Source organism: Sceloporus undulatus, chromosome 5 (genome assembly GCF_019175285.1).
Source record: "Sceloporus undulatus isolate JIND9_A2432 ecotype Alabama chromosome 5, SceUnd_v1.1, whole genome shotgun sequence".
Classification (NCBI taxonomy): Eukaryota; Metazoa; Chordata; class Lepidosauria; order Squamata; family Phrynosomatidae; genus Sceloporus; species Sceloporus undulatus.
The window spans coordinates 77,258,663-77,282,415 of NC_056526.1; positions in this window are offsets into that span (position 1 = coordinate 77,258,663).

Consider the following 23,753-nt stretch of genomic DNA (forward strand, 5'->3'; position numbering starts at 1 on the left):
CTCTTGCTGTGTGTTTATTGCAAAACAGAAAAGTTTCTGGGTTGCAGGGATTTCGTTCTGCAGGGCCAAAGAAGCACATTCTATCCACCGAATGAGAATTCTGCCTACTTAACTGAAAACTTCCTTCATTGCAGAAAGTGAAACATTGAAAACTGTTCACACCTTAAATGTGTCCGCATTCCCCTTGGTAACTTAGCTTGCTCTTTTTCTTTGTATGCCAAAACTATAATTCTAAATATTCAACGTAAGTTTTAATTTATTACAATACTAGAGATTTGGAAACTGAAGAAAAATTTCATTCAGGAGACAGAATTCCCCTCCTCCGTAGCTACAACTCTACTGCATTGTAACTTGGCATTCTCCCCATTAACAGAATACTGCAGTTTCAGTTTTGGGAAAATGTGATACATCCATACAAACAGAAAATGTAATACATCCATACAACAGGAGAATGGAAGAAAGGCATTGTGTTGTCCTTGCAACACATTACTAACCACTATGCATTTATCACATATAGGAAAGGGTCACTTTCCCCTCATAACTTGCTGTTATCACCATAGCCAACAAGGGGAATTGGACTTTTATGTTGATTTTTAAACATTATCAAACAGAAACCAACTGCAGAAGGAAAGACAGACAGCTGGTATCCTTTCAAAATGTAGTCCTCAGCAAAATCTTGGAGCCTCTTAAGGCTTCTTTGGCGCAGCAATAAAGGAAGTGATACGACAGAGAGCTACGGTAAAACAAAGTTGCCATCAATTATTCATATCATAAAATCTAATTGTATATAGAAGATGGGGCATATTGTAAGATGAGGAGGAGAAGAGAGACGTGATATAAATTGAGAATAGCAATCCATCTGGGCTTCAGAAGGGCTTTAAGATGATCTGATGGAGTGTGTGGTACATTTTCTGCCTCCTTTTAATTCTCTCAGTTTCTAGTAAAGTCTATAATGTAGTAAAACAGCAGGAGGATTTATCTATTTACAGTTCTAATCAGTCCCAAGACCAAAACAATATAACAACAACAACAGTGCATGTGCAATTTTCTTCAAAAACGACTGCCTTCTCTCTGCACAATTGTTTACTGGTTGTATTTATTGGTCGATGACAGAAATAAAGCGTCTGTCTGTCTCTGCACAATTGTTATTAGAGAATATTCAACCCAAATTAGGCTTACAACACTTTCTGTAAATATCCAGGTTTGAACGTGGCTGCAAAGTATATAGGTTTTCAGGAACAGTATAGCTTCAAAAATAAGAATGAGCTGGCCAGAATGACACTCCATGCTGGCAGTACATGGCATTCAGTAGATGCAAAGAGATGCCAAGCTGAATGTAGGACAGGGTTCCTCTATCTTTAACTGTTAGCAGATCCTGGAGGAGAAAGATATAACATAGCTGGAACCATGCAAAGGCCTCTCCCTTATCCATAGCCCACCTTTTACCTGGTGCATCCCCCTTCCAATAGAGGCATTTACTGATCAGTGGAGAGCATGCGGACTGTGGAGAACAGTCCATTCTCTTCCTATAGCGGGATGCACAACACTAACATCATCCTTCCATGTTGTGCATCCATAGGAATAGCTCAACACTCCCTGCCCTCACAAATGTGATTTGAGGGACCAGCAGCTGGTTATTGTATTATCTCCTTGCTATTAGTCATTATATCTAGTCCTAGGCACTATATCTCCATGCTAGAGGGAGCTGGGGTGGGGATGCAATTGCTAAGAGATGGGTTTGGGAGATGACATTACATAATTGCCCCTGGTGGAACTTTATACTACATCTTCCTGATCATGTATCTCTTAACCATTATAGCTACGGGAATCCTGTAAGCCTGGCAATCAAAGTGCAAATCACAGATCAGGAAACTTTGGCTTGCCAAGGTGGTATATCCACACTGCAGAAATAATGCAGTTTGATGGAACTTTAATTGCCACAATTCTATCCTACAAAATCCTGAAATTTGGTGAGGCATCAGAGCTCTCTGACAGACCAGGCTGAATGTCTCACCAAATAATAACTTCCAGAATTCCCCAGCATGGAGCCATAACAGTTAAAAGCAGTGTCAAAATGCATTTTTCTGCAGTGTGGAAGAGCTGCAAATGGCTCTACAGCCTAATCACAATGGCTAATGGTCAGGGATTATGGAAAGTTGTCGTTCGAAACATCTGGAGCAAGGAGGATGTTCCCCATTCTTGGCGTAAAATAAAGAAAAATATGGCAAACTTATATTAGAAGACAGGCATGCCACAAAACTTGCTAGTCAGAGGTGTAACAAGCTGGAAATTTGTATAGCATTTACAGCTATACATCTGGCTGAAATAGTTAATTTATTGTGTAATAAAGAGGTAAAAGATGTACTAAATCTAGAATATAGACTTGTTTCAAATGACAGATTTACACATTTTTCCTGATGAAAAGGTGTTTTATGTTCAAAAAACTTTGGGGCATGCAAAATCATGATGTCAATAAAAACTAGTTTGACCTTTTTTATATAAAAATAATAATAATTTGGATGTGTGGTATGAGCACCTTCTAGGACTAGAAGCCTAAGAAGGAAGTATCACTTTGATTATAATTCTAGCCGATCTGCAAGCTCCCTTGGCTTCATAATCTAAAGGACAGCCTTTTAAAAAAACATAAGTGCATGCTGAAACAGAAAAAGTTCTGTCTAGTCTAGCAATCTGTTTACACAGGGGCTAATTAGGGACACACTTACACCAGTCACTTCATTCAGGGCCAGTCCAGAGTATTATGCCCTAGGGTGGCCCTGTGCCAACCATGATAGAAGCCACATACACCAGACTGAATCCAGGGCAACACCCCATTGTTGTACACATGACCCAACCAAGCTGACAACACATCAGCCCTGCTAGCTCATTCCCCTTGGATTACAAGGGCATCCTATTCTGACCTCAGCGGAAGTGGCAACATGCATGATAACCGAGAGATGTATGAATAAATAGTATTTAAATTAAGAAATAAAGAAGAATATTGAACAAAGTTGTGAAATTAATTCAGGAGCAAGAAATCAAAATATTCCCCAGAGCCCCACATGCGCTGCCACACATGCACACTCTGGAAGGCATTCTCTCTTTTTTTTAAAACAAACAAACAAACATTATGCTTGCTTACTACTGGTGTCCCACCATTACCACAAGGGAGCATTCACACATACCTCTACCATTACCATGGAAGGGTATTGCTGCCTGTGCTGAAATTGTCCCCATTTTCCTCCCACATTGTTGGCTCCAACTTGGCTCCAAAAGGTGATTCAAAACATTACCCAGGATTCTCATCATCCCCTGTTTCCATTCCTCTCTGCAGCTTATGGAAGCTGTCTTCAGTTCTGTGTTCTTCACCATTTTCTTCATCTCCATGGCAGGAGTTGTTGTTGGTGGGCTAAAGTCAGAGGCTGATAAGGAACTTTGGGCTCACCAAAGTGCCTTAAATCCAAATCTCACATTGATGCTTCAGCTACATTATTCAGTAAGACAAAAAGTTGGGGAATTAAAAGAGAAAAACTCAAGGAGATCAAACTCAGATGACAATCAGCAGCTACCCATATGCTCAGCTTATCTCTATGAATGATCTACTATTGAAAGCTTACATCTAGAAAAAGAATGAAGAGATAGAAGAGATAATCCACTATATAGCTCATATGACCTCACACAATTCCTCCCCATAAACTTTGTGATTAGAGAGTACTGGTGAGCTTTCTTTTGCCCCAGATTGTCTATTAGAATTGTCACTGAACTGAATTCAGTTTCCTATTTTATTTATGTAGTCATGTAAGAGACACACTGTCTGTCTCTTTTGCTGTTAATTCCTTTGGATCAATCTGAATCATTTTGAACTGTGTATTCCATTCCAGAACCAAATTGGATCAATCTGATTCAGTCCAGAGCTGGTCCAAATTGGTCCAAATTGGCTCAATTTTCTTCATTATTCAAGACTCAGATGAAACAGTTGCACATTCCTAATTAAAAGGATTTTGTAACCGCAATGTGAATGGTTGGAACATAATGAATAAAACCAAGGCAGTGTTGAACATTAGCAGCTATGATGACTATAGCATAATCCACCCCATTTCCTTAGAGGAAAATAAATGGCTGCATTATAGTACTGCTATCTCTGAAGTTTCACACAACACAGCAATTGCTGCACAAGCCTTTCTAGGAAAGTTTATGACCAATACAAAGTGTCTGTGTTATCTTTGTGGAATTGTAGACTAGGGAAACATTTTTCTAACCTTTTGCTTAAACTATTAAATCAAAGAGGGGGAAACTGCATCCTGCAGACTACATGTGGCATCTGAGGCCATTTTGAGTCCTCTGGGGCCTCCCAACACTTCCCCTGTGCATTATTTTTGGCAATAAAATAAAATAAATTGCTAAAAATGCTTCCCATGAACTGGGGGGTGGGGCTATGAGTGTAATTTTGACGTAACTTTGTGCCCCCCATGCTACTTTAAAATCAGGGGAAACTGGTTTCCATTTTACTTCACTCTGTTTAGAAAAAGGTCTCTCCTGAAGACTCTAAAATCATAGTGAAATCAGGTCAATGCATCCTCCCAATGCCCAGCAGTTGCTATACTTTGTAAATCGTAACCTTATGAAGGACTTCATAAACAAAGGCCAAGATCTTACATTGCCAAATTTACCTATGAATGTGTAACTAAGGCCCTGTCTACATGAACCAAATAAATTTCCTCCCCTCATCCTGTTAGTAGGAAGTCCAGATGACAGCCCAAATCCCAGTTCTGGTGCCAGTAGTTCAGATGATATCCAGCCTGTTCAGCTGCAAACCTGGGTTATATGCAATGGGCGTTCCAGGTAATGGGGGACATTGGGGTAGCTCTTGGGTCAGAATACTCTGGACTGCCCCCAGAGTATTCTGGCCTATGCAGACAGGGCCTAAATATCATCTCCTGGCCCATCTTCTCAAACCTACTTTAATTGCCAGCCTCCACACCAATTGGTAGAAGTCTGTTCTGCTGGTAATTAGGGCATAGCAGTATTAGATTTCCAGCCTCCTTCTGGGAGCAATCTGAGTTGCGAGAAGGAATTGCAACAGAAATCCTCTTCTGATTGTCACAGTCTCACTTGCTTGTGAGAAGGGTTTGGAAACATCATCCTGCTGCATCCTGATCGGCAGCAGAACAGATTGCTATTGCTCAGAGTAGTTTCCTAGAGTTTCAGGTGGAATTAGAGAGCATTTAGAAATTCCTCCTACATGAATACAGTTCGATCATTTGTATCCATGGGGGTTGTGTTCCTGACCCCATCCCTACAGATAGCAAAATTTGTGGAACTTCAAGTTGCATTGTTCTCAGTGGTGGTGTGATGTGTATATGACCTCAATGATGCGATCTCGTGGATATGCCATGATTGGGGAGAATGAGGTAAAGCCACTGGAGCAGATGCTCCCATCCACTGATGGCAAGCCTGCAGGAGAAGAGAACCAATTGTACATAGCATATTACATACTACATGAATATGTAATATAACTAAATAAGCAGCATTAGCAGATCCATAATGCTTGGTTATGAATCTGCAACTGCAATACAGGATGCTAGCCAGTGTCTTTTACTCACTCATTTGTTGTCCCTAATAAATTAAACATAACAATAAATAAATATAATTGGAACTCTGGCAGAGGTCTGGTAGAATGTGTCCCACTGTCGCCTCTAAAACTGTAATGCATGTGGTCAAAACAATTCAGGCTTGAGCCTTGTGATTATGAAAGCTCAATAAATTTTAATCTACACTATGAGCTCCACAGTACTTGGTCTTCTGGGCCATATTTGCTTTGTTTTGTTTTGCTTTACTTTACTTTTTAACATTTTAAAAACAGTTTGATCAAAGAAATCACAGGAAAGTTCTTGTTCCTCAAAGAAATGAGTCAAGAGGTACTCTCCAAACTCTTAAAGAAGAAATGTTGTGTAAGGTATTCAGAAACACATACCTCCTCCAAAGATGAACAAATACCCAGCAATGTTCATTGTTTCTACAGACATCTCCACTCCAGAAATATACTGTGGACCCTTGGTATCCATTGAGATTTGGTTCCAGGACTTCCTGTGGATACCAAAGTCCATGGATTCTCAAATCCCATCAAATACAGTGCCATGGTACAATGGTGTCTATTATATAAAATGGCAAAATTAAAGTTTGCTTATTGGAATTTATATATTTTGAAATTTTAAAAAAATTATTATTTCTTGATAATGTGGTTATTTTGTATTGGATGAGCTACTAACAAATGTACAAACTGACCTCACTAAACTACTGAGCTTACATTAACACCGGCTATTATAATTTTTAAATATGTACCATGAATGAAAGTGCTTTTTTTAATGTTGGATCTGCAGTGGTGCAGTCACACATGGAGGCAACCAGGATGTAGAGTCACTAGTTATATTGCTCAAATGGTCAGGAATTTCCAAGAATACAACTCAGTGCCAATTCATCATCATCATCATCATCATCATCCCGCCGCTCTGTGGCTTACAACATTAAAATATACATACCATGTCCCCCAATCCCATCCCACCCCTTTAAAATACAGTTAAACAATTTGCAATATAAAACATAACTTAACATAATACACCACAAACAGACAGTTCATATCATTAACTGCTCCAGATTCCAAGTTTTCATTGTTAAACAAAGCAAGTCTCTATGGACCTTATCACACTAAACAAACAAACAAACAGCTTCATTTATATACCGCTTCATACTGAACTAACATTGTCTAAGCTGTTTACAACTCTAAGCTAATTGCCCCCAACAATCTGGGTACTCATTTTAGCAACCTCCTCGGAAGGATGCAAGCCTGAGTCAAGCTTGAGCCCCCTTAGCTGGGATTGAACTCACAACCTTATGGTTTTGAGTGGCTGCAGTACAGGCATTTAAGCACTGCGCCACCAGACTCAGGTAAATCCTGCTCAGAAATGGGATTTTAGAAGTAGAAAAAAACCACAAATGTGGGAGGTTTTTCACATGCATTTCTGCAAAACAGAAATAACGCGAAAATAAAGGGACAAAAACAACACCTTTTTTACTTTTGAAACTTCAATTTTGCAGAAACATTGTGGGGGAAAACCTCCCGCATTTGTGAAGTTTTTTTGTACTTTAAATCTACTTTAATCTCGTTTCTGAGCAGGATTCCTCTAGTGTGATAAGGCCCTATCTTCTGTAGGAGCCTGGATATGGAATAACATTTGTACTGTTCTGTTTAATAACATGCTACTGCCTTTCAGTGTGTTTAGCCAATGAGATGTTTCATGGCACCAAATGACATTTTTATAGATTTATAATTGTGGAGTACTCAGTCCTCATCCAATTTCCAGAGAAAATGATGCAATTTGGCAGCAGGCATTTAGCTTTTGAGGGAAAGTGTAGTTGAGCCCTGTTGTGCTGGTTTTGTGCTAAACAGGAATGTCAACACAAGACATCATCCACTGGGTTCCCATATAGGAATAGAAAGGCTGGATCAGAAGTGACGACCTGGGGGGGGGACATTTTTCTTGAAAGTAATTAAGACTGGAAGCAATCTAACTTGAACAGAGAATTGCTAAAGAGTCTCACAAGGAATGGATAGCAGCCCATTCCAAAGGCTCATGGGATGTAAAGCTAGTACATAGCTGCCTACAAGAGATTGTTACAATCCCAGGAGAGATGGAGTTACAGTACCTGAGTGAAAATGAAATGTCGGTGGTTAAAACAACTTGCATAGTTTGACAAAAGAGCTGGAGACCTGAGGCCAGTGTGTAGGGAAAAGAGCTGGGTGCAGCCAGCATAACCAGAAGAGCCAGAACAATGTAGTGGTTTGATTGTTGTACTAAGGGCCCATACAGACAGGCCAAAGTAAAGCTGCTTCAGGTCACTTTGGATGTATGCTGTTTAAATGCTGCATGCACCCTAAGAGGCTGGAAGCCATGCCAAAGCCACGCCCCAGTCCTAAGGACTGCAGCATAGCTTTGGTGCAGCTTCTGGCCTCTTAGGATGCATGCATTAATTAAACAGAATATCTCCATAGTGACCCGAAGCAGCTTTATTTTGGCTTGTCTGTATGGGCCCTAAGATTCTGGAAAACCAGGGTTTGAATCCTCACTCTGTCCTGGAAACCCAATGGGTGACCTTGAGCAAGTCATACATTCTCAGCCTCAGATGAATGCAATGGCAAAACCCCTTGCATCAAATCTTGCTTTGGGTCACCATAAGTTGGAAATGATTCGAAGGCACACAACAATGAACAACCAGTAAAATGCATGTAAAAGAATGGCAAAGGGCCACAGTGAAAAAGGTTGTGGGAGACAGATCTTATGAGGTTGCTAGAGATAGTGGAGATATAATAAAATATAATGAAAGCCAACTGTAGAGTGTGGGCAGAGTGGAATCACAATTACACAATAGCACTCTGGATTTACCAGGCAGAAACATTTTGGGAGGCATGGCAAAGAGCTTCAAGTAAGGTTGCTAACTGGGGCTGGCTACAGGGAACGCACAACTCCCTTGCTGCAGAAGCTCCACTGGCTGCTGGTCCATTCCTGGGTACAATTCAAAGTGCTAGTTTTGACAAAGTGCTATACAGCTTGGGTCTTGGCTGTTTGAAGAATTGTATCTCACTGTATGAGCCCATTTAGGTTTTAAGATAATCTGTCCCATCACCTTATCGGGCTTGTTTGGTGTGAACAGGAGAAAGGACCTTCTCAGTAGCTGCTCTCAAACTTTGAAACTCCCTCTCCAGAGAGGCCAGGCTGGCCACCATCTTTGCTTTCCTTCCAGTGGCAGATTGAAACATTTTTGTTCTTCTAAGCCATTGGAAACTGATGAGGTAGAGCTCTTACAGCTGTGTGATACTAGTTTTGAAGATTTTTTTTAAACTCTGTATATAGTTTTTTATTTTTATTGGTTTAAATGCATTTTAATATTTTAAATATTTTAAGTGTTTTAATATGTAATTGTTTAATTGTATGCTAAGAATGTTTTGGGAACTTGCTAGGGAACTTGGTCTACTATAGGTGGAGGATAAGATGGAGGTACCAAGCAGCACACTTAGAAAGGAGAGATGTAGTGGTGATGGTGATATTTGCTGGAAGTTTATTTGGACAATAAAATTGTCCTGGCAGACAATTTTATTGTCCAAAGGGAGAAGACGTAAGATCCATTGGAGCTGGTCAGAGAGTTTCAGATACATTCAGATCCACCAGGCAGCATTGGTTTGGTGTCTATTTTTAGAGCCAGTATCATGGGATATCTAGTTAGGTCATTTTTAAAAAACCAACTCTACAAACACTGCTGCCTAATTTTGGTTCAGGAATTCATACACCAGCAAGACAGATGATTGGTTAGCATCTTGTCTTCCCGCACCCAGGCCACAGTTTAATATGCTGTAGAAGCTATTACATGGATAATAGTGAATAATCAGAATGTTCTATGGTCTTGTTTGATTGACTACTATTAATTTCCTTTGTGAACATGCTATTAAGGAAATGACTTCTTGAAAGACTGCATGGAGAAAGGCAGAGCTTTTAATGGGGTTATTTATTTTCAGGACCTGAATTAATGACAGTGGAGTTCACCTCACAAGCACAAAAGATTGACTCTTAGGTGAGCTTTTGGTTTCTGCTGTTCTTTGCCCCTGGTTTTTGAGCAGTGCTCCAGTTAAAGAAGAGATTAGACAAGGTGACAGATTCAACAATTATAATCTGACTTCTCAGGCTTTGCAGTCTTGATCTGACTTTTCTGTAACATAGCACTGAAGTAATCAGGGTCATGGACTGGCCTTCAGAGTGGATAAGCTGGGCATTCACACTGGGCACCCAGCCGAAGGAGGCATCAAGCTAAAGCCAGTAGCTCACTGTTTCTTGGATGTACTGTCTGTGATGATAAGCTACGGCTTTTTTTTAAAAGTCAGTATTATTCTCCCCCCCCCAAGTTTGATATGTTGGGGTACAAAAGCTGTGACAATAAATTGCCACCAATTAACTGTAAATTCTCTTTCAGTTTCCAGTTTGATATAATTTCATCTAGATAAAAATCAATTTCCATACTTTGCTCACTTTGCTTGATCCTGTGTAAGCCATATAGTTTGGCAACACTGCAAAAATGGCTAGAACAGGACAGTGAAAACTCTCCTTCTCCTGGGGGTTATTTATCCTAGGTCTAGCTGTACAGGCTTGCAGTGCACTTTCAACTGTATCACTTCAAAATTGAAAAGGGATTATATTGTTTGAATTTACATTGGCCACTTGTGCTTGGGGCAAATGAGGGCATCTCCCCACCCTCGAATTATAGTTCTGCCCCCTCAATTAATGTTTCCTTTAGTTTAATATCCTTTAGAATGACTGATGACCGAACCCTGCTCCCCCTGTCTATACCTTTTTTCCATATCATGACTAAAACAAAGCCATAGAGTTATGTTTTAGGTCACTCACCCATTTTCATCTGTTGGATCACTTTTCAACCAAGAACCATGGTAGGTCTTATCTATTTGTGGCTGAAGGAGATGGAGAAAAATCCCCTTCCAATATCTTCTGATTTCCCCAGGCCCAGCACAGTCCTGAATAATCCCTCTTCTCTTTTTTTCCTTCCTGCTTCACTAGTTGGTTAGCTAGTTGGTTGGTTAGTTATTGCATGTCTGTTCCCATATTAGATTCTCACCAGCTCCTGGAGACTTATATAATTTGCCTTGGGACAAATGTTAAATCTTCTTCTGAAGAAATGATCCAATTTGATGCCTTCCTAGTTTTAGTGGCATATGTCACTGGACTCAAACTTAGGACTTTATCGCACAGTTTAAAAATCCAAATTACCGCTCCTGAATTCAATTTGAATTCGAGATACATCTGGACTTTATTGCACACGTTTTTGCTGCCAACACCACTGGGTGCGTGCATCCCGAGTAACATCCAGCTAGAATCCGGGTTCGGCTGGCCAATTTTCAAAGCCAGGACCTTTCTGGCTTTTCAAATCGGCTGTCTGAATTCGGATTCTAGCTGGATGTTAGCAGGGATGCATCCACCTGGTGGCAATTGCTGGCAAAAATATGTGCGATAAAATCTGGATGTATCCTAAATTCAAATTGAATTCAGCAGTGGTAATTCAGATTTTTAAACTGTGTGATAAAGTCCTTAGTCTTACCTGTCTTAAACAATTTCCTGTGTTAACTGTCCAATGGATATCTCCCTGAATATTTGGAGAGCCACTGTTTAGAAAGCCACAATCCAGACAGACAGTTACAGCTAGATGTGCAAACAGTGTGATTCAGTAGACCAGAGATCTGAAAGCTGGGTGTCAATAACAGTGCTGACAGCATCAGAAAGTAACCTCATTCTGATAATTGCTTTAGCAATGTTTGAAAATACACACACACACACATCATTTCATTTATATTGTCCTTTCTTGCTTTCTCTTTCAGTCCATGCTGTTGGCCCTTCATTACATTGCAGCACAGGTAAATCTTGTTACAATGACCCATAATGTCCTCATCCTGTTTGAGACATGATGTCTGATTCGCTTAGAACGGCTCAGGGAATTCTCAACTGATTTCATTTTCACCAAAGATGATGCCATCCCACAGCCAAATCTGATGGGTTCTTTACTATTTTGGCATTAGCCCATTCACAACATGAAAGCAGTTAGCTAAGACAGAGGAAGAAATTGGAGGAAATGGCACAGATGGGGAGAAATGGTTATTTTCTGGCATTGTTGGTTACATTTATAATTTCCCCCCGATAAACTCAGGGTACTATACATGACTTTCTCCTTCCCATTTATATTGACAGCAACTTTGTAAGGAAGGATGGTCTTAGACTGACTGGCTCAAATAGTCCCAACAGTTTCAAAGCTAAGAACTACACCCTGAATGTTTAAGTCACACTCACACTATTCTAACCACTACAATCCACTGGATCTTTTCCGGAAAAGATTATTTTCCCAATTAAAATGCCTTTCTGGCCTCTTCTGCAAAGGAATGACTAAAATGGGGAAGTATTTTGTATAGTCCTACACATAACAGCTTAATCCTTGAACTGATTTGGAGGGGATCAGTCAAATCTTGATATTCATTATCCTGCCTCAGCAAATAAAACAAAATAAAGACTTATAGATAAGCCCTATAAAATTCAGTTCCCAACAAACAATCATTTGCAAAATTGGAAGGGCAAAACAACCTTTAAAAACCCTGCTTCTATGTAATTAGAAACAGCTGCCAAATCAAGGCACAGTGGTATTTTATTGATTAAATTCCTCAGCGAGTGTTTAGTTAGCTACCTGATGGTTCCAAGTCACATTGATTATTGTAAACTAACATAGTGCTTTGTCCATTCTGTTCCTGGAAATGCCATACTAATATGAAATTATGTTCTCTAACCAAAGTTGAGTTTTTTTCAAAATGCTGTTTTAGCTCTTTAGCTCTTCAGATGTTCAAATTCAAGAACAGAAATAATCTGTGTATTGGCACCTTATATTACTTAATAATAAATCAAAGTCACATTCTTCCAACCTTTCCCAACGTTAATGTATGGTGACATGTTTTTGGCACTGACAAGCAGCTACTAAATGATTGCTGTATTTTTTCCCCCTTAAAATATTCCTGTTAAGATTATTATTCCTGTTACGATGGACACTCTTTGAATTTTAAGGAACCTGACATAAAGCGATGCTAACATTTGGAGATGCACTGAGGTGTTTAAGAATTTAATTCTGTTCATTGATCTTACCTGTTTAAATTTTCTGTAGATAATCTACTGGTGGATGCATAGCTGAAGTACAAGCCAGTTACTATGTGATGCAGTTATTAGAGCAGGGGTTGCAAATCTGTGCCCCCTCACAGGTTTTCATAGCCACTAGGCCCCTGCTGGATACCCCAATCTCACCTGGACCCCCACCTAGCCCCTCTAATTTGAAGGGGTTAAAGTCACCTCAGCCCGAAGCTGTGAAAAACGTTCTTCAAAAAAAAAACCCCCTCAAACCCTTAAAAAAGAAGTGAGCTGAAAATCTGGAAAAAAAATGGAAACTGGAAATCACCTCCACTTTTGGTTCTTGTTGGCTTTTAGCTCCCATTTTTTTCAGGGGGTGGACAGCTATTGGGGCAAAAAGAAAATGCCCCGAACCTCCCTCAGTTGCCCACTCCTGGGTTAGATTAACAACTGAAGCTGCTACCACACTGCAGAATTAATGCAGTTTAACCCCATTTTAACTGTCATGGCTTCATCCTAAGGTACCCTGGGATCTGTAGTTTGTTGTGGCATCAGAGCTCTCTGACAGAGAAGATAAATAGCTCCCAAAAATGCAAATCTCAGACTTCAATAGCATTGAGCCATGGCAGTTAAAGCTGTGTCAAACTGCATTGATTCTGAGGTGCAGATGCAGAGATCTAGTCTTTAGTTCTCATTCAGCCACTGGGTGAGTTTGGGCCTTACCTATCTCACAGGGTTGGTCTAAAGATAGAGGATATGCTGCCTTAATGATACCATTGTGAATAAATAAATAAATTTTCAGTGACTCTAATGCCCATAGCTTGTAAGAATTTGCTTTTTCTCTCATGTTCCATAAGGACAGAACATAAGTAGAACCATGGATCAAACCAACTTGGTCAAACATTCTTTTCCTATAACAGTTAACCAAATACCTATGAAACCCACAGAGGAGGACATTGGAACAATAGTGCTCTTCTGTGCACTCATATAAGAACGCAAATGTTCTGCACTCAAAATAGAACTTGGCTGTGAGGGGGATGAACATTTGGCATTGCACTGAAAGGGGTTGCTTAACTTCCTATCAGGCAGTGAGCTTTCAGTCATGCACTGCAATACAGAGTGGAGGGGCTCGACAGACCACCCCAAAGGGCTGGTCTGGAGCTGCCCGTTTTCCCTGTGGAGGGAGCCCACAGCAACCAAATCGTGCGGGCTCCCTCCATACCAAAAAGAACCCGCTGAAAGTGGGTTCTTTTGGCGCACACGGTTGCTGCCATCAGTGTGCCATTGTACACTGTGTCACATCAATGACGCAAGTGCAGTGCCCCGATGTGAGGATGCAGCACCGTGCTTGCATCATAATAGCAGCCCCCATATGGACGGGAATCCGCCATGATGGCGGCGTCTTTATGGACTAGGGTTCGGGAGCTTGCGGTTGCTGCGCACTCCCGAACCCTAAAATCAGCACAGACATGCTCCTTCCTGCCCATCTGTCTCGGGCCAGAGAGAGAGAGAGAGAGAGAGAGAGAGACTGCAGGAAGGACTCTTGGGAACACATGTGTCTTGGATCTGGGCAGATACACTTCTACTACTAGAAAAATCTTTAGAAAATTCTAGAAACATGGACTTGCGGAAATATGGGGGCTTACAAGCCAAACATCCCTGGAGTAGATGTCCTCCTCCATGTATTAACAGGCATAATCTATATTAGTGGTCCTCGTGTCTGGTTCTCCAGATGTTTTGGGCTTCAACTTTCAGAGGTAACAGACAGCATGGCCAGTGGTCAGGGATTCTGGGGATGGAATCAAGGACATACAATCAAATCTAAACTGTGTGATATCTCATCACTGGCCATGATGTCCAGGGTTTTATTCCAACCATATCTTGAGATCCACAAGTAGCCTATCCTTGATTTAGATAATGTACTGCTATGAGCAGATAGTACACAGTGGAATAATTTTGTTGGCTTATTCATTTCTTAAGTAAATATCAACGCAGAGTGAGATCCTACACTAATTTTCTCTGGAGTACTTTGCTCCATAGACCCATTTATTCTACACAGAGATAATGCTACAGTTCCATTTTAACTGTCATGGCAACATTCCATGAAATCCTGGGATTTCCCATTTAGGGAGGGGTATTTATTCTCACCCAGAAAGATCTAGTGTCTAATCAAAGTACACAAGAGTCTCGATTATCAGACCTTGGATAATGCAACATTCCAGATTATCCGACATCGCTGCTCAGTGATTTCTTTACATTTTCCAAGGACTGAACTGTTTATACAGTACATACTGTAGATCACAATGTTGATCAGTGATTTCTTTACATGTTCAGAGGACTGTTTATACATTACAATGTTGTTACTGTAACTTTACTGCAATGTTACTTTCACTGTTACTGCAGTAAAACATCAATAGTGATTGCAATTCATAATGATTTCAAGGCTTTTCTTGGACCCTCTGGATTATCCAACATTTTTGGCTATATGACTGTCAGCCTGCCCGTTTATGTCGGATAATCGAGACTCTATTGTACAGTCCCCAGGATTCCATAGGATTTTGCCATGACACTTAAAATGAAATATAGCACTATATTTATGTAGTGTGAATTGGCCCAAGGATGACCAACAAATAGATACTAAGATAAGAAGAATGAGATCTTATTCTGTCCTAAATTTCTTCTAGAACACTTCTGTTGTTTAAACTAGAGGAAGAATATCTAGGTGGCTTGGACAACAGCTGAAAAAAAGGAGATAAAAAATCAGGAAGACTGGGAACCAGCCAATCACAGGGCCCAAACAGACAGGCCAAAATAAAGCTGCTTCAGGTCACTTTGGAGGTATGCTGTTTAAATGATGCAAGCATCCTAAGAGGCCAGAAGCCATGCCACAGCTGTGCTCCAGTCCTTAGGACTGGGGGAAGGCTTTGGTGAGGCTTCCAGCCTCTTAGGACGCGTGCGTCATTTAAACAGCATACCTCCAAAGTGAACCGAAGCAGCTTTATTTTGGCCTATCTGTTTGGGCCCACAGACAGCTCTGAAAGAAACAGATCTCAACCAGTTGGCATGGCTAATGTGCATGATCTGATGAATTTGCAATGCAGGCTGAGTCATTCTGAAGCTACATATAGGCATCACTAAACAGGCAAGGGTGGACAATTGCTTGAGCATTTAATTCATTTTATTTCTTCCTGGGCAAACACGACAGGCAGAAGAGCATGAAATAAACCATGGTGTTTGTCCTGGCCAGTACTGCCATCTCTCAGCAAACAAGCAAGCCTAGTCTAATCATCCAATGTTATGATGCCCTGGGAACTGTTTTTGGAAGGCACACGACAGAATGTTCCCTCCAAGTAGCTACTGGCTGTGGCAACCGTCCTTGCTCAAGTGCCACCAGGAGATCAGTTTGCTTCCCAGCATTCTTGCCTCTTCCCTCTTAGTAAATGGCCAAAATAAGCAAACACAAATGGAGGGAAATGTCAAGGTTAGGCAATCAACCACTTCATTATTTGCTCATTTATCCCTCTGTCTGCAAAGTGTGGCCAGGCCAGCACAGCACAGCACAAGCAACTGCTAACTTCTCCCTCCATGTGTTGGCTTTACCAAGCACTCATTGATAGGCTTCATTCTGCCAAGACAGGAGCCCTGCCAGTTGCTTGGACAAAATAGAAGGGGAAAGAAACAAAATACACTGGATCATTTAATTCAACATTGCTGCTTTTACCTCAGGGATGTTCCAGGTCTACATGAGACATTCCCATGCAGGAATTTCTTCCACTGCAGTGTGTCAAGTGAAACCAGATGTTTATTATCCCTGTCACTTCCAAAAGGCAGTATGCAAAAGGATCTTGTATCACCTTTGAGACTGAGAGAAAGAAGTTGGTACCAGTTTTGGAAACTGAGGACTTGTCTCCACGGGCCAGGATACTTGAGGGGTAGTCTGGAGTATCCTGGCCCAACAGCTCTCCAACTTGCACCCATTACCTTGGTCTCCATTCCCACACTGCAGCAGCTGTCTGCACAGGCATCCCACTGAGCTGCCCAATGCATCTACCACCATGTGTCATGGTGTACCACTAGTGCACAGTGGTTAAATGCCTATACTGCAGCCACTCCCTCACAAACCACAAGGCTGTGAGTTCAATACCAGCCAGGGGCATCCTTCCAAGGTCACTAAAATGAGTACCCAGCTTGTTGGGAGCAATTATCTTACACATTGTAAACCGCTTAGGGAATGCTTAAGTGCACTGATATAGAAATGTACTTGCTATTGCTATTCTGACTTCAGAATGATTGACCCACTGCAAAGGCGAGCACACTGGTCAGCCCAGTGAAATGCCCACATAGACAGCCAGTATGGAAATGGCGGGGTCTTGATTTTCCTGGATGATCTGGAGCAACAGTAAATTAATTTGTTTTAACCTTGTTATGCCCCAGTTGTGTTACAGGACATGCCAGACATCATCCAGACAGCATGCATCCAAACTGGGGTTTGGGCTATGCATCATCTGAACATGACAATGGTAGAACAGGGTGGGGTGGACCAGGGCTTTAGACCCATGTAGGCAAGTCATCTGAAGAAGTATACTTAAATGTATGAAACCTTATGCTATTACCTTCTTTCCTTCAGTCTCAAAGGTGTCACAAGAACCCTTTCCATTCTAATGCAAATTAACATGGCTACATAGTAGCATAGAGGAAACCCTCACTGGCCTAAGGACAAGGATGGGCAAATCTGACCATTTTGCTTTTTCCCAAATTGGAATATTGGAATATTGTATTTGGGTATGTTTTGAAAGGGACTAATGCAGCCCTCCAAATGTTGTACTGCAACTCCCAGCATTCCTTATTGACTATGGGCTACTAGGACTTGCATCCTGACAACATCTAGAGGATAATGATTCCCACCTCAGATTTAAAGTTTGCCTAGTTTAGTTATCCCATTAGAGTAAGTGTACAATTGCTTCATTTGTTGTTGCCTGGGAGTGGCCAGCAACTCATCTTCCTGAATTTGGCTTAACTGATGGATGAATCATGTATTGAGTTGCACAACAGAATTTATATCAGGCTCATTGTGTCTTACCAGGTTTTAGGAATTAAGCCTTCCAGCGTCTGTTTTGTCTGAACAGCAGCTTTTCACTGTTGCCTGTGCTTCAAAACAATGACGAGTGAAACACTGTTAACAGAAGTGACCTGTCATTTGCACTCCTACTTGCCTGTCAGAGCTGTGGATCTGTTTACTGAAATATGTCTAAATCCCCGGGAAGCCTTTCAAATGACACCTTAGAGGAAAGGAAGTGAGAAAATTAACCACTGCAATTATCCATCACTTTGGTAATCCTGTCCAAGAAGAGAGGAAGAATCTGTCATAAAGCTATGATGAGCTGCAGCATAATTTTCCACAGGTGTTTTCCACATAGCACCTTTCCAAGAAGGGCCAGGTTCCTCCTGTATCATCTCTGCAAATTTACAGTATTACAGTGTTGGCAGAGTTCAGAATGTAGACTGGAGTTCTTCTTTTCTTGGTTTATTAGGTAGCTCATTTTCTCTTCAAGTGTTTACCTCAACAGAAATGGAGAGATGGGGCTGAGTTTCATTATTTTCTAACAGTGTTAATAGAAACAAAGTGTGCATTCATACTTCTTATTTCCCCAGGCATTTTTCAATGTGGCTTGACTTTAGCCCAGTTTAATGAACAAAAGAAACTAGAGCAAACCTCACATTAGCCGGTGGAGCCTCAGCCTCTTTGCCTGAAAGTATGAAGGATGGAGGTATTTTACAAAGGTGGTGCATTTTGGGAAGTCAGGTTAAGAATATATCTGGTCAAAGTACTGAGTTTTATATAGTTCAGTGTTTTCCTTCCAACAGGACCTTTCTTGCACATTGACTGATATATTAAGAAGATAACAGAGGAAGATAAGTAGGAATGGCATTATCATCCCAATTTGGTGTAGTGGTTTGAGCACTGGACTACAATTCTAGAGACCAGGGTTTGAATCCCAGCTCGGCCATGGAAACACACTTGGTGACTTTGGGCAAGTCACTCTCTCTCAGACCCAGAGAATAGCAAAGGCAAAGTCCTCTGAAGCAACATCCCAAGAAACCCACATGATAGTCTTGCCTTAGGGTTGCCATAAGTCAGAAACAACTTGAAGACACATAGCAACATCATTTTTAAGGGCCCCTTCACACTACACAATTATCCTCATCACACAACGTATCTTTGTGGCCATTCCTTATCATGCAACAGCGTCTGCCTCGTAGCTGCTGCTTCTTCCATCCATTCCTGCAGTCCTCCTTTTCACTGATGGACAAAATCTGTCAGTGCTTCCCAATTACACTGCTTTTCCACTATTGATTCAGGTGTGATAAGTTCCACCTTCTGCAGTTCCGTTATGCAGGCAGTCATGTGGTGCAAGTGGGCATGATTCTGCTCCTTTCATCCTTGCTCTTCCAAAGCAGGCTGTTTTTCAGTTTCTTTTCTTTTCTTTTTTTTCAATTTCTTTTCTTTTCTTTTTTTAAAATTAATCAATTTGTGATGACTGTGCAACTGCAAATAAAATTTAAATTAAAAATACAGACAAAAATGCATGCTGGGAAGGACATAAGGCAGGAAGGTGGGGTTATGAAAGCCATTTTGTATATTAGAAGATAGAGCCCAGAACTATAGCAGTGCAATGGCACTTTTGAAGAAGTGCACAAAAATGACTGTCCCCAAACTGGTATGTTTGCATTTCCTGCATTAACACGATTGTGACATCTTAGCAGCCTAGTATGATAAAATCCTAGCTGTGGGAGTTAAAGTGTAACAATAGTACTATAACTGTGTCATGTCAATGGGATGGCCAGTTGACCTATGTTCAATATTTTCTTTTTATGCTTCTGATTTGGAGCTGAGAGTACATTGCATCTATATAGACAAACACAACATCTGCATCTTATCACTTACTAGTATGGTGGAGGCAGAGATATTGCTAGGTTTTTCAAACAGCAATATGGGGCAGCTGTCTCTGTCACCAGGGCAAGTCAAGCCTGCATGTTTGTATGGGCTCCATTTTCTCTAGGAAAAAACACCATGTATCTGTTGTGATAGCTTTTCCAATTCCTGTGACAACCTGATACAGCATATTTTTCCCCAAAGCAACAAACTCATTCATTTGTTGAATAAGAGTTGTACCATATCATTTGATGCAGAGTCTTGAAAGCCAGGATAAAGTTTTGATGAGCTGCAAAATGGGAATTAGTGAAGTGACTCTGAGAAAGCAGAGGTTGACACGAGGAACGAGAGTGATGGCAGCAGTGGCAGATTCTTGAGTGTTGCTGTGACAGCTCATGAATTCAGAGAGGTTTTAAGATTCCAAGTTTAATCCATTTTTCTTGGCATTGTACAGTTTTGTCTCATTCTGTACAGGAGCATTTTTATAATGAACGTTAAAACAACCCACTAGTTTCAAACTCCACCATCAAGGATCTGTGACTGCATCTATCAATGCAACCACTCTGCATTGCAGTAAATTTTTGCAGTGTAGGTCCCATTTCTTTATGTTAAAGCTTTGTTGTACTCTGCCCTTATAAAAAAATCTTTCCACAAGGCAACTTATGAATATATAAAAACAGTAATATAGATAATGGTAAAACAATACAATGCAAATAAAATACACACAAAGAACATTTATAAATACAGGCCAGCATAAACACACAAAAAAATAACTTATCTTCCTAGGTTTTTTTTGTCTCTGATTCTCACCGCAACAATCTAATTGTAAGGAAGAGCAGATATCAGAAATTAAAAGTATCTTAAAACTATAGGCAAATTCATAAGAGTGAATCAGCTCTTTAGATCTCTGGATTCCTGACACATTAGGGCATACGTAGGTATACTGTGGACCCCAAAAGATCATATCACCCCATTTTGGCATCCTATAGCATCTATGGGTTGACTCAACCTGTCATACTTTGGAGGTCGCTAAAATGAGTGCCCAGGTTATTGGAGGCAATTAGTTTACACTTTGTAAACTGCTTAGGGGATGCTTAAGTGTACTGATAAACAGTATAGAAATGTACTTGCTATTGCTATCATAACCACCATTCTGGGCCACAGGAGGTGATGTTGAATCACTCCTGGTTGCTGTTCAAGTTTTTCTTGGAGATAGAAATCTAATCTGCACTGCAAAAATTAGGCAGTTTGACAACACTTTAACTGCCATGGCTCAATGCTATGGAATCCTAGGGTTTATAATGAGTTGTGGAACTAGAGTTTGCTGACAGAGAAGGCTAAATATCTCACGAAACTACAAATCTCCCTAGCATTGAGCCACAACAGTTAAAGCAGTGTCAAAATGTATTATACTGCAGTTCATGTTAGACCAAGAAAAGCTTAATATTCAACAGAATTTTATAGTCATTTTAGGCAGCAAGGAGTGTTTTTTAATGAAAAGGGGGGTGTTGGGGTCTTGGGTAATGGCAGGCCAAAGGACTGCATGGAGCCCTCAAAATACCAAAGGCGGCCTGTGTGCATCATTATTTCCCAGCTTTGATTTAGGGCATTCAAGGTTAAAAACTGTGAAATTGAAGCTGATTATAGGTCTGCCGTACAGTTCATTCCACAACACCTCTAAGCATCAGAGGTATTGGTGGTCAATAAGAAAACCTTTGATTTTGGGTGGAAATTGTGCAAGAGAAGGTAAACAAAAATCCAGGTGAGATAGAATGGCATAACTGCACAGCAATAAAAGGCATAGAAACACATTAGGAAAGTTTAGTGATACCCAGGAGGATCAGTCCCAAAGGAGCAACTGGCCATCAGCTGTGACATCAAAATCAGCCTAGGCTGTAGAGAGAGAAAATAGCAAATTGGAAAGAAGAGAGAAAGGAAAACTGATGTATAAGGAATCTAATGTAAATACTGGCAGGCATAAAGTCCACCTTATACCTGTGTGTGTTTTTGTCTCAGTGGAGGATGGTTTTCTCTTCCTCCTCCTGTAACAATGAAAGCCCCCTGACCTACTGTTGAGTAACTGAAGCCTTCCAACTACAGCCATTCTTAGGCTGATGGAAAACAGGGGATCAGAGAACGGTCTGGCTGTATCCCCATAGCAGATACAGAATAATTATATTGTCTACTGAGATCCACTGGGATCATCCAGAGGTCTCAGGAGATGATATAAACATTCTGCGTCTGGCTACAGGGACATAGCCAGATGCTATGCCAATCCTGCCTGCTCTCAGCCATCAGCCACAGATTGGTCAGCCTTCCTGGACAGCATGGAGATGTTAAAGTCACGAAATAGGAGACAATCTTAAAATATAGCAAGGCTGAGCCCCTTGTTGGAACATGACAGTAAGTCTGTCGTTTCTAAAAGAAACATCTGTGTTACATAATATACATAATAGATATCAGGCAGCTTTCCAATCTAAAAGATATGGCAGAAAAGGAAGCATGATGGAAAGGTTTCAGTAGTGGGTGCTGCTGCTTCTGTCTTTCTTTTGATGGTCTCACAAGGGAGAGGGGTCCTGGACTGCAACTCCCATTGGCCCCATCCCCATGACCAACAATCTGGTATGATACATTGCAGTTCAATACCAGCAGGGTTTCATGTAAGGGAACAATTATTAAAGACCCAAGAGTCTTATCCTCCTTCACACCCAGCTTTTCTACCTCAACCCAGTGATTCACTTGAACCAAAGCCCACAATATAACATCATGAAGTTCTATGTCTAATGTATTCTTATTAGCCTAATATCTCTTCCATGAATCCGTGTTTTATTAGACCAGTCAGCCATTAGCTAATCACGTGCTGTTTTAGTTATTATCCTGCATGCCATTAAGTTGTCTACTTAATTTACTTTTCTTTAGCTAACAAAAAAGGCCATCTTTTTCATCCATTTCCAGTCCTCCCGTTTATTTCCCCCAGATGCTATTCATTCTCATGAGCAGCATGAAACATGACAAAGTCAATCAGTGTGACAATGAACTCAGAGCCAGACAGGACCTGCAAATCATCTGGGGTCTGCTCTGCAGATGTCACACCAACTTCTGCTAAAGTCTGCCGAAACCCAAGGGTACTTGGTGACCTGCACTGATGATTTTGGCAAGTCAGTGCCTTTCCCCTCACCCATCCCTCTCCTCTCTTTTTTGGCAGGCTCAGTGGGAGAAGTTTTAGCACCAAGCTGTGACAGATTCTTTTGAAGATCATGCAGTCATCAGGTGGAAGAATGTAAGAGCAATGCTGCCATCCTGTGGCTAATAAAGAATCAGTTGCTCTTTTGCTTTGGCTAAATTGCCTCCTTCCAGATTGTGTGTTCTCACATATACAGTATACCTACTTTGGTTTTGCCAAGTTTTGCTTTTTGTTTTTACTTCCATGTCCACTAATTCCATTATTTTGGGGGGGGGGGGGGGGTGTTTTTAGCAATTTCTTGGATCGATACTAGAGCAAACAAAAAACAAAACATTATTATTATTATTATTATTATTATTATTATTATTATTATTTCCCACCCACCTCCCTTGGAGCAATTAAATAAAGAACAATTAGCAGACACACCACATCAGTTAAAATACATATCAATTTAAATGGACAAATAATGTAATTATGATTAGGATGAGGGCAGATGCCAGCCACAGATGCTGGCGAAACGTCAGGAAGAAACTCTTCTAAAACATGGCCACATAGCTCGAAAAAACCACAAAAAACCATGGATTCCGGCCATGAAAGCCTTCGACTTCATACAGGCTGTGAATTTACCAAAAACTGAGATGTTTATCTCCTAGCTCTTCTCATAAGAAAACACTGATGATGAGGGGAAGAAAATACGGAAGGAGAATAGGAGGACATAATTTTATGATTAGCAGTTCTTTGCTTTCCAGTTATAGTGAATGGTTTTATTCCCATTCCAATAAGCAAACTGAATAAGCCAACATTCAGTGCTATTTGTTTCCTACTACTGTCTCTGTAGGGAAACTTGCCCCTTTTACGGGTTCAGAAAGGGAGGTATTAGTGAAATGAAGTTTCCCTTACATCTCCCAAGATTAAAAGTGTT